At 37.4% G+C, this 12,761-nt stretch overlaps 1 long non-coding RNA gene across 1 annotated transcript in view; it reads right to left on the bottom strand.

The window, feature by feature from the left end:
- LOC105549574 overlaps window positions 1-10,240 on the bottom strand; it is a 75,691-nt gene extending 65,451 nt beyond the window's left edge. Inside the window, exon 1 of the long non-coding RNA XR_001007564.1 lies at window positions 10,115-10,240. This is a non-coding gene — a long non-coding RNA (uncharacterized LOC105549574). The remainder of the gene's footprint in view (window positions 1-10,114) is intronic.
- Between the last annotated feature and the right edge of the window lie 2,521 nt (window positions 10,241-12,761).

Genomic DNA, 12,761 nt, shown 5'->3' with positions numbered 1-12,761 from the left:
TTACCTACCCAGAGCTGCCCAAACTTCATTACATTTTGTGAGAATAAAAACTGGACTTTTTTTTTGGTATTATGTCACTGGTTTGTGGGTTCATCTGTTGCAACAACTAGCATTAATTATCCTGAGTAATAAACTCAGAAAACAATCAAATAAGCTGGCAGTCAAGTACTTTCATTAAATTTTGTCCCATTAAATATTTTTATATTGGTTGATCTCATTAATAATGGGGCAAAAGTGTCCACAGGCCCCTCATACACTTACCAATAGTCTAGGAATGTGGTATCACATGGAAACAAGCATTAATAGTCTGAATAAACATGTCAAAGGGTGATGGGTTGTTATTTTGTTTACCTTAATGAAAATCTTATTCACAGACAGATTTTTATTTTAGTGTGGCTTAGATTCTTTTAGTCCATTGGCCTCAGGGCTTTTAAAAATGTACATTATAGGCTGAGTTCTGGGACTTCTGTCCCAGAGAAATAAGAATCTTGTGCAATTCAGGCAAGAATACTTAATTTTAAGTATTTATGGCTACTTAGTATTTACTACTAGTGCTTTCTCAGATCTGTCTCGTGCCTCCATATCAATCCGTATCAGCCCCATAGAACTAAGCTACATTACATTTCTGTTGAGTGATAGAAAAATGTAATTTGAGTCACAGAGGTATTCAAATATATGGATAATTTTCCTGCGGAATAAATAGACACTCTTGAGGACACTGGTTCCATTGGTTCCTACATTTAAATGACACCGTTTGAATGTAGGAACCGATGGATATGTCTGTCCAGCTGATGAGGTGAGGGAGGGAGTGGGCCATGTGGAATCAGCAATGGCCTTGGGACTGAAAAGTCTGCTGCCAAGTTCTTACCTGACAACTACTATTATGTGACCTTAATATTTATCAGGAATAACTTAGTGTTTGAGAGAGTCAGTGTTCTGATTTGTAAAATGGGGATAATAAGATCTGGCCAGTTTCCTTCACGTGATTGCTTTAAATTGTAAATAAGTTAATATACATGAATGTGTTTGGCAAAATGTTATACCAGCCTATTCTTATGGTTAATTTAGGATTATTAGTTAGGAGTCTTGAACCAAAGCTGGAAAAGCACAAATGTGCATGCCATTCACTTTTTGAATAGAGACATCATGGAGGAGCTATTAGAAGGGAGCAACTCTCACCCCACTCATCCACAATTGCTCAGTGTTTAGAGTTAAGAGGTTGAAGATCCCCTGCCTGCAGAACTTCGGCAATGGACTCCTGTGCATGTGCTAACGTCAGCGAATAAAACAATATTTTTGCCTCTAGATTAGTTAGCCCTTTAAGATTAAGAAAATAGGCAGACTTCACTGGAGGGGCTTTTAAATAGGGGGAGAAAAAGCATCCCAGATACAGACAGAAATCATGTGATACAGATCATAAAATTTCTCCTGAGCTGGATTTAATTAGAAATTGCTGGAACTATTTGGCATGCAAACAGCTGCTGTCAGATCTGCACAGCATTTCCCAGCCTTGGAACAGCTGTATATAGTTTTTCTTTCTCTTTCCAACTAGACCTATGTAGAAAACCTGTTATGTTCTGGCAAGAGCTTGGAGTTATTCTCATGAGCTAATCAGATCAGCTTAGACAATACATGAAAAAGATTTGAGTGTTTTATATTTAAACAATCCTTTATCCTTATTTTGTTGAAACTTTCTCAGAATGTTTTCAGTGTGAGCTCGTGAATTTTTTTGAAGGGAAAATATTTCAAAGCACCCTGGAAGCTCTAGCAGTATTGCAGAGGGTCTGTTACACTTTGAGCCGGTACAATTTTAGTACCCTTAAACTCATGTGAGCTGGAGGCACTCTTTAGCTCAGGCATTTGGAATGTGCTGCTAATTATAATGAGGTGAAGGGGCGAGGGATCTTTGAATTTTGTACTGAAAGGATAGACAATGCTTCTTGTCTTGAACAGTCACCATGCAAATGAATTGTGGTGGTCACAAGGATGAGAAGAGGGTGAATATTTCTGTGTGGTCCTCCCCACTACTGGGGAAACATTAATTTCAAACACATGCTTCACTGGTGATTAATAGTATTATATAGCCATGCCCAAGGGAATACAGGGTGTGTGTATGCGTGTGCAAATGTGCGCATGTGTGTGTGCATGCGTGCACACCCATAAAAGCTGTTCTGAAGAGTTCATGGGACTTTAAGATCTGCTATAGGAGTGGTTCTACTAGGGAAATTCAAATCCTTTCCCCCAAAAGCAACTCTAACAGTGGACAAAATGGTCAAACACAACCATTTCGCAGCACTCTAGAATCTGATCAAAAGCATGCAACTTGCTGAGAAGGGCTTATTCATGAGAACTACTGGATCTTGGTTAAGAACGGAATGAACCGGTGACTCTATTCCCAGGGGCTATTTCTAGCCTCCCAACTCTGTCAGTGTAGTAGCTCAACCAGGGCAGGCAGGGCATTCATATAAAACCCTCCAGCTTAACCGTTCCTGCAGAAAGGGTGTCTTCATCCTTTCTGGCTGCTGTAATAGGTTAGGAAGGTTGTAAACAACAGAAATTTATTTCTGGAGGCTGAGAAGATCAAGGATGAGGCACTGACAGATTCAGTGCCTTGTGACGGCACCCTTCCTGGTTCAGGGCCCTAAGAGTCCACTTACTGGCAAAGAGATTCATTTAATTTGGAGCATTACCAGTTAAATGGGCAACTTGGTGGTAAGTGAACAGGGAGGACCAGCAGCTCTGTTTGCATGAGATTGTGAACCCATGTGGGGCAAGCAGTATTCAGAAGAACAGGCAGAGAGTTAGCAGATATTTCTCGGATGTAAGAGAGCTTTAAAGGCTTGCTAAGCTCTGCCCTATGGTGGATTCTGCAGGCCGTATGCATGCACAGCAGAGATCAAAGCAGCTCATGCCACCATGCCACACATCCTTGGCAGATGCATCCTTGGCAGATGCATCCTGAATACAGGGGTGCAGGGTAGAGGGGAGGGAGCCAGTCATTGGCCCCTTCATTGAAGATTCTATGCACCACTAAAAACTTTGGACTCAATCCAACAGCAGTGAAATGTCACTTGGATTTTGAAAGAATCACTGTAGTAGCCACGTGAAATGGGGAGAAGATGAGAAACTAAAGTTGTATTCCTCAAACTGTGATGCCTTGTCCTTGAATAATAAAACTGTATCAGGATCATCCAGAGAGCCTACCAAAATGCAAATTCCTGTGTTCCAGCTCAGACTTACCGAATTAGAAGCATAATTCAGCAGTTCAGGGGTAGGGCCCAGGAATGGACATTTTTTACAAACATGGCAGGTGATTGTGATGCATCCTAAGTCGGAAGGTTAAAAACCAGGGAATTGAGAGGCAGAATGTTGGTCCAGGCGACAGAGGAGTTTGAAATTAGGAAGAAAAAAAGAATTGAAGTTTTTGAGCACAGAGGAAATATCATAGTAGTCTGGTCATTCTAACTGTAATATGTAAAATATTTATACCTTTTGGCAGCTGCAGCTTCCATTTTGAGTGATAAAATATCATAGCTTATTTAGATGCAATTATGAATTATGTATGTACCACACTAATTCCAATTAACAGTATATGGTCACTAAATTTAAAAATAAGAAGAAATTATAATTACTAATCAGCTTAAAATACACTATTATAATAATAAGATGTTTTATGTAAGCTTTTGAGTAATCAAAAATATACATACAAATATACACATCAGAATAAGAAAAAAGTCAACAGCATTACAATAAATCAATAAAACACAAAGGAAGATAACAAGAGAGGAAAATAATTATAATATATAGAGGAAACAATGAATAAAATGGCAATAGTAAGCCTTTTTATATCAACCACTTTAAATGGATTAAACTTCTCAATCAAAAACATAGAATGGCTGAATGAATAATAAACAGGACCCAACTATAGGCTATTTATAAGAGACTCTCTTTATATATAAGGACACACAAAGGCTGAAAATGAAGAGTTAGAAAAAGATATTCCATGAAAATGGTAACCAAAAGAAAGCAGGGTAGCTGTACTTATATCAGACTAAAGAAACATTGAGTCAAACCATCATAGAGACAAAAAAGACATAATATAATGATAACATCAATTCACCAGGAAAATATAACATTTGTAAAAATATATGTACCCAACATTAGAGTACCTATAGATAAAGTAAATATTGACAGAACTGAAGAGAGAAATTGATAGCAATATAAGAATAGTAGAAAACTTCAATATAACACTTTAATAACAAATAGAACATCCCAACAGAAAATCAATTAGGAAGTGGGAGACTTGAATAACACTATAGGCCAAACGGATGTTACAGACATATACAAAACATTCCATCAGCAGCACACTATATATTCTTCTCAGGTGCACACAGGAATTTTTCCAGGACAGATCACATGATAGACCACAAAATAACTCTTAACAAATTTAAGAAGATTAAAATAAACTAAGCATCTTTTCTAACCATAATGTCAAACTAGAAATCAATAACAGAAGGAAAATTAGAAAATTTACAAATATATGGAATTTACACAACATGCTTATGAAATGGGTCAACATACTTATGAAACAGGTCAAAAAGGGATAAAAAGTGAAATCAGAAAATATCTTGAGACAAATAAAACTAAAAACAAATGGTACTAAAACTTATGGGACGCAGCAAAAGTAGTTTTAAGGTGGTTTATAGTAATAAATAACTTCTTTAAGAAAAAATAACAATATGAAATAAACAATTTAACTTTTCACCTCAAGGAAATGGAAAAAGAAAAACAGGAAGAATAATAAAATAAATCTAACATTAGTAAAAGGAAGAAAATAACAAAGATTAGTGCAATAATAAATAAAAAAAGACCAGAAAAATAGAAAAAAATCAACAAAACCAGGAGGTTTTTTTAAAAGATAAAATTGACACACCTTTACTAGGCTAATAAAAAAGAAGACAACTCAATTAAATAAAATCAGAAATGAAAGAGAAGACATTATAATTGATGCTGCAGAAATGAAAAGGTCATATAAGACTTGTATAAACAATTATATATGCAACAAATTTGATAATCTCAATGAAAATGATAAGTACCTAGGAATATACAACTTACCAACACTGAATCATAAAGAAATAGAAAATCCAAACAGATCAACAATGAGTAAAGATATTGAGTTGATAATCAATAATTTTCCAACAAAGAAAAGCCCTGGAACAGATGGTTTCATTTATAAATTCAACCAAACATTTAAAGCAGAATTAACACATATCTTCTAAAAAGTTGAAGGGAAGGAACTCTTTCAAACTGATTTTATGAGACCAGCATTACCTTGACACCAAAGCCAGACAGACACAGCAGGAAAAGAAAGTTACAGGCCAACACTCTTGATGAACATAAGTGCAAACGTTTTCAAGAAAATTCTAGCAAACCAAATTCAACAACACACACAAGGATCACATACCACAATAATGGGGGATTTATCACTGTAATGTAAGGATGGTTTAATATACACAAATTAAGAAATGTGATCTACCACATTAACAGAATAAGGGATAAAAATCACTAGATTATCTCAATAGACCCAGAAAAAATATTTAACAAAATTTAATACACTTTTTGGATAAAAATGCTCAAGAAAATAGGTATAGAAGCAATTTATCTCAATATAATAAAGGCAATATATATTAAGCTTAAAGCTAATATATAATAACTGGTAAAAAGCTGAAAGCTTTTCTTATAAGATGAGAAGCAAGACAAGGATATTCACTCATGCCACTTCTAGTCAACATAGTACTGGAAGTTCTAACCAGAGCATTTAGAAAAGAAAATGAAATAAAAGGCATCTAAATCAGAAAGGAAGAAATAAAATTATCTGTTTGCAGATAACATGATCCTATTTGTAGGAAACCTTAAAGACTCCACCAAAAAGTTTTAGAACTAATAAATTCAGTAAAATCATAGGCCACAAAATGAGCACACAAAAATAAGTTTCTATACACTAATAATAAACCACTAGAAAATATAAAGAAAACAATTCCGTTTAGAAAAAAAATTAAGAAAACAATTCCATTTAGAATAGCATCTAGAAAAATAAGTGAGAAAACGATTCCATTTAGAATAGCATCAAAAAGAATTAAGTACTGTGGAGTAAACATAACCAAGGAAGTTGGACTTGTACAGTAAATACTATAAAACATTAACACAAGCAATTAAGAGAGACACAAATAATGGAAAGGCATTCTATGTTTATATATTGGAAGATATATATCTTCTTATCTTGACATTGGTCTTGACAATGATTTTTTTAATATGGCACCAAAACATAGGCAACAAAAGTAAAAATAAGCAAATGAGATTATATCAAGCCAAAAAGCTTGCACAGAAAAAGAATAAGCAAAATGCAAATACAACCTATGGAATGAGAGAAAAACATTTGCAAATCATATATCTGACATGGGATTAATTTCCAAAATATAGAAATAACTTCTACAAATCAATAGCCAAAAAGAAAACCCAAATGGATAATAATGTTGGATAAAACCCAATGGATAAAGAAAATGTGATACATAAATACAGTGAAATATTATTCAACCTTAAGAAAGAAATCCTGCTATATGCAACAATATAGATGAACCTATGGAACATTATGCTGAGTGAAATAAGCTAGTCACAGCAGGACAAATCCTGTACAAGTCCACTTAATATGAGGTATCTATGATAATAAAACTTATAGAAACAGAGAATACCATAGTGGTTGCCAGGGGCAGGTAGGTGGGGAAAATGAGAAGTTGTTGCTCATTTGAAGAGTATGAAGTTATAGTTACACAAGTTCTAGAATAAGTTCTAAAGATCTGCTGTAGAACATCGTGCCTATAGTTTACAATACAGTATTGTGCACTTCAAACTTTATCAGGATGGTAGAGCTCACATTTCAAATTCTTACCACACACAAGCTGGACACAGTGGCTCACGCCTGTAATCCCAGCACTCTGGGAGGCTGAGCCAGGCGGATCATCAGGTCAGGAGATCAATAACATCTTGGCTAACATGGTGAAACCCGTCTCTACTAAAATACAAAAAATTAGCTGGGTGTGGTGGTGGGTGCCTATAGTCCCAGCTACTCAGGAGGCTGAGATGGGAGAATGGTGTGAACCTGGGAGGTGGAGCTTGCAGTGAACCGAGATCACGCCACTGCACTCCAGCCTGGGTGACAGAGTGAGACTGTGTCTCAAAAATTAATAAATAAATAAATAAAATTCTTACCCCACTCCACCCCCCCGACACACACATGCAAAAACATAAACAAAGAGAGGCAAGGAAGCATTGGAGGGTGTTGGGTTGAATATGTCTACTACCTTGATTGTGGTGATGATACAGGTATGTGTATATGACCTGTGTAAGTTTTCAGGATGGAAATGGTGTCACTTGCATCAAATCCTAACAAAAAAATAAGTGAAAGCAGGAGTTTAAGAAGGGAGGGCCCTCACACACATATGCCTATGATAAGAATTAGTACAAAGCCTCTCTGGAAGACTCTTGTACACATAAGCCCATAACAGAAACTTTTGCTGAAGTTTTTCCTTCCCTCAATTTCTTTGGATATGTCTATGATTCCCATAACCCACATGTCCCGGATTTGCAAATCCCCTGTGCACTTCTGAGTAAGCTCATTATCTTGAAGAATCTATCTCTGTTTGTTATTTAGGTGAGCAGTCCAAACTCATCAAACAGTACACATTAAATATATGCAGTTTTTTTATTTTTTATTTATTTATTTTTTGAGACGGAGTCTCGCTCTGTCGCCCAGGTTGGAGTGCAGTGGCCGGATCTCAGCTCACTGCAAGCTCCGCCTCCCGGGTTCACGCCATTCTCCTGCCTCAGCCTCCCGAGTAGCTGGGACTACAGGCGCCCGCCACATCGCCCGGCTAGTTTTTTGTATTTTTTTTAGTAGAGAGGGGGTTTCACCGTGTTAGCCAGGATGGTCTCGATCTCCTGACCTCGTGATCCGCCCGTCTCGGCCTCCCAAAGTGCTGGGATTACAGGCTTGAGCCACCGCGCCCGGCCATATGCAGTTTTTTACATATTAATTATATCTCAATAAACCTGCTTTAAAAAGCATAAATGACTGTACTAGTTTTTTATTGCTATTGTAACAAATTACCACAAACTTAGTGGCTTAAAAAAACAAAAATCTATTATCTTAGAGTTCTGGAGGTGAGATGCCCAACACAGCCTCTTAAGAATTCATTTCCTTGTGTTTTCCAGCTTCTAGAGGCTGCCCATATTCTTTGGCTAATGGCTCTTTCCATTTTCAAAGCCAATAGTGGTGAGTTCAGTCATTATGACTGATTACACTAAGCCCTCCCAGTAATTTGTTATTACACTTGGCCTGCCCAAATTACCCTAGCGGATGATACAGCCACTGTATTGTGAGGAAATGCAAGGCTGCCCCATGGAGAGGCCCGTATTTTAAGGGCTGTATGTTAAGTTCAACTGATTAGCAACCTTAATTATATCTGCAACCCTAATTCCTCTTTGCTATATAATGTGACCTATTCACCAGTTCTGGGAATTAGGACATGCACATCTTTGGGAGGCCATTATTCTATTCTATATTCTGTATTTGAAAGGAATGTATTGGTTATAGGAAAAGATTAGCAAAAAAGATGGGATATCAGTGGTCATTTCATAGATTTAAACACATATTACAGTATATACTGTATCCATTACATATGTGAATCTCATATATAATACTAGAAAAGACCATAGAAGAAGTTGAAAGTATGAAATCAATGTCTACTTAGCACATCCTGGATGCAGAAACTTGGTTGAGTTTCTTACCCTTTGCTCTCAACCCTGCCCATGGCTTAATTTTCAGTTGTAAAATGGATATTCCTATTAGCTAATAAGAATAGTACCCAGCTCACATACATTGTTATCATAGATCTTTCTTTCCCTGCATTCACTATATACCTATTATCCTGACACTCATACACAATAGCATTTGCCCTAAGTTTTTATATTTTAATTAAAATGTATTTTATATATATACATATGTGTGGGTGCATATATATGCATATGTGTATATATATACATACGTATACAAATATACACATATTTGTGTATATATACACATATATATACACACACATATATATACACTATATATCTATATACATACATCTATATATAATACATATCTATAAACACACATACACACACAGGGCAAATGCTAATGTGTATGGGTGTCAGGATAATAGGTATATAGTGAATGCAGGGAAAGAAAGCTCTATGATCACATTGTATGTGAGCTGGGTACTGTTCTTATTAGCTAATAAGAATATCCATTTTACAACTGAAAATTAAGCCATGGGCAGGGTTGAGAGCAAAGGGTAAGAAACTCAGCCAAGTTTCTGCATCCAGTAAGAAGAACCTATAAGTTTTATCCTAGAGCTAACGTTGTAAATCACAGTAGAATTTTACCTCTCATTTAAAGGATAACTTTTAATATGTGACAATGCATTTTGATAAATGGCCACAATACTATTTCCCATCCATTTGCTCTGCTTACGTGTTTTGGAAACTCCTCCCATTGAGAGATGGTATCTCTGTTCCCTCCACTTGTATATGGGCAGACTTGCGATTGACAGCAAAAGTGACAGTATGTGATTTCTAGGTCATAAAAAATACATCTTGAGTCTGATTCTCTTGAGAGTCTCTCCCTTGGAATTCTCTCTTTTGGAGCTCAGGCACTGTATTGTAAGGAGGTGTAAGGGTGCCCCACGGAGAGGCCCATATGGAGAGGAACTCACAGCACCAACTTGCCAGCCAAGTGAGTGAGCTATTTACGTGAAGTCATTCAGCGCCAGGTGAGCCACCTGGATAATGCTGCATAGGGCACTGTTGTCTCCATATTTGTCATGAAAATAAGTAATTGATATTTTCAGTTTTTAAATTACAGAGATGCTTCTTATGTAACAATAATGAACTGGAATAGGATGACTCTCTGTTTCTAAAGTCAAGTAATTGACTCTATTCCTTCTTTCCCCTCTAGAAATGACATTTTCTGGCAGTTTGGTATGGTAGTGGGAAGAAAAGCAAGGGCCGTCACCTGATGGAGTATGTTTGGAATGTGTGATCCTCCTCCACTGAAGAGTGCATTGTAGGGTCTGACAGCAGAGTTCCTCTCGCTCAATCATGTGAGGCCTGAGTCTAGGGACTTGGTGTCTTCCCCTTGAGGCCTCCCCCAAAGGGTTAATAGTGAAATGAAGGCCATAATCAGGTTATTAATTTAAGGTATTAAAATAGTGCTTTTCAACTCTGTCACACATTTGATTCACCTGGGAAGATGTAAAAAGTGCTGATGACTGGGTGCTGCTCCCATACCCAAATGATTCTGATTTAATTGGTTTTGGGTGGGGTCTGAGGGTTACTATGTTTTAAAACTTCCCCAGGTGATTATAATGTGCACCCATGTGTAAGGACCACTTGTTTAGTGCTTAAAAAGAGGATTCTAAAATGAGCAAAAGAGGAAATAAGGATTAATTGACGGAGATAAAAAAAAAAAAGTGCCTGGAGCATTTGCAGAGTAGTAGAATTCTCCATAGGCATGAAGCAGACACACCTGACAGCAATAACTTAACTGAAGCATACTCTGAGAGTGGCCCTGTGGTCTAAGAAGAATGTGTGCTCAGAGTTCCCAGTTAAGGAATCCGGGAGTGGCCAACCCAGCGTTTCATTCCTTATCTGTGAGGAACATCTGAATCTCTAGCTCATCTTGTGAAATGCAGGCTGTACAGGGGTCTAGGCCTGTTGTTTTGGGTTAAATGAAAGTGGCCAGGTGGAGGTTGCTAGGGGGAGGATGCTAAGTGAAAATGCTGTATAAATCACATGCTTTTTACAAGTGGTTGTGGTTCTCCTGTCCAGCCTGCTGCCACTGAACTGCCCTGTATGTAAGTCTCCTCAATGAACCCTATGTCTTCTTTGCTGGCTCCAGGTCTCTTCTTCAGCCTCTAGAATGTGGTACCATCCCTACCGAAGTCAACAGGGGTCTAGCATGACAACGAGCAAGGCAGCAGAGCCTGGTGTCTATTTGTGTGCTTCCAGCTGGTTTTCTGAAATGTCCCTGTGGTAGTTGCTGGGACAACTCCCCTAAATCCAGTTATCCTCTCCTTCTGAGCTTATATAGATTGAATTTGGGGCCCTGTTATGCTTTAGTGGGGCCATAATACTAGTACTGGCCAATGGGGTGAGAACTCGAGCATTTATTTGCAGGTTTTGGATTCTCCAGAATGTTTATTTACTTTTTTCCTTTCTGGCATGGACATAAGCAACATTTGAAATGTGGCTGTTCCATCAGCACGGATCACAAGCCATTATACAGAATCAAAAATGACTACCAACCTCTGTCATTTATACAGTGTGAGGGAGAAATAAATTTCTGCTTCAAGCCACTAAGATTTTGGAATTGTTTGTTACTGAAGCATAACCCATAATATACTGACTAATACAGAATGCAAGCAAAATGAGCATGCATTTTTCTACAGAGAATGAGGAAGCAGAATTCCTATCCTTCTGCAGTCAAGTTATGCCCAGGATTCCTTTAAGGAAAACAAGAGAACAGAGAAAAGACAGAATTTTCAGTTCATGCTTCATGAATTAAAGCAACATGCTTTTGCTTCAAGTCAGAGAGCTGAGTATTTTATTTTATTTAGAAACCAGTGTTTGGATCCTGGCAGTTTTCCCCTAAGGGTAAATTGGATACTATGCCAAGTTCACACTCATGGAATTAATTGACTGCTCGACTTTCAACACAAGGTATCAAAGCCTTCCACATTAGTGACCCATGTAAAACAAACCTTACCACATGGTCTGTGGTTTTCAAGAAGTCTTCTATGAAATGAACTACTCAATATAAGTTTACTGCAGGGGGTGGGAGGAAACGGAAAAATGCATGTGCACTTAGAATGGGCCTTTGTGTGTTTTCTTTCTTCTAATTTTATATCCAAGGGCATTTTTTTCAAAACTTTTTGGTATTCAAAAGTCAACATTATTTGGCAGAACTTATTTTAGTCACAGGCTTATTCCTAGTGTTGGAGCACAGAAGAAACCAGTTCTTTTAAAAATAAAGCCTACATGTAGAATCCCCATTGTTTGTGCATTTTTGATCAGTTTACTGAACTTCTGATGGTCCTCTTTGCCATGTAAATGCTTAAGGTCGTCTTCAGGCCCAGCCTGCTTCGTAAAGATTCATTCTGTGTCTATTTCCTGTTCAGTTATTTTCTGGGGTCCTCTTTTTCAGGACTGTCTTTGGAGAAGCTTCACATTCATTCTTGAAGGCAGATGCACAGCTATGGCAGAATATCTTGTGGTGTTTATGTCTGCATTTTCTACCCAATATTTCCTTTTTCCCCTTTTACATTAAAGAAGGCTCACAGACAGGACTAAGAGCAGGAAAGACCTCTGATCTCTGACATTTAGTGGTTAAGACAAAATATGTGACCAGAAGCAGGAGGGAAAATGAAGCTTCCCTCTGAACTTACAAAACTACAAAAGATGTTCCTGATTGGAAGAAAGAAGAAAAGGGGAGACTTTTAAAATATAGTGAATTAATAGATAATTTGAGGTCTAATACTGGCAACAGATCAGGAGATGATTTTTGTTGAAAAGACAGTTCGTTATTCATAGTTTTTCCCAAAGGGAAGTAGGGGGCCCAAACAGGGCAGGGTTGATTGGGGGCAGAGAGATGGGGGGAAATG

The sequence above is a fragment of the Mandrillus leucophaeus genome, unplaced genomic scaffold (assembly GCF_000951045.1).
Source record: "Mandrillus leucophaeus isolate KB7577 unplaced genomic scaffold, Mleu.le_1.0 Scaffold445, whole genome shotgun sequence".
Classification (NCBI taxonomy): Eukaryota; Metazoa; Chordata; class Mammalia; order Primates; family Cercopithecidae; genus Mandrillus; species Mandrillus leucophaeus.
This window is presented reverse-complemented; position numbering and strand designations above follow the sequence as displayed.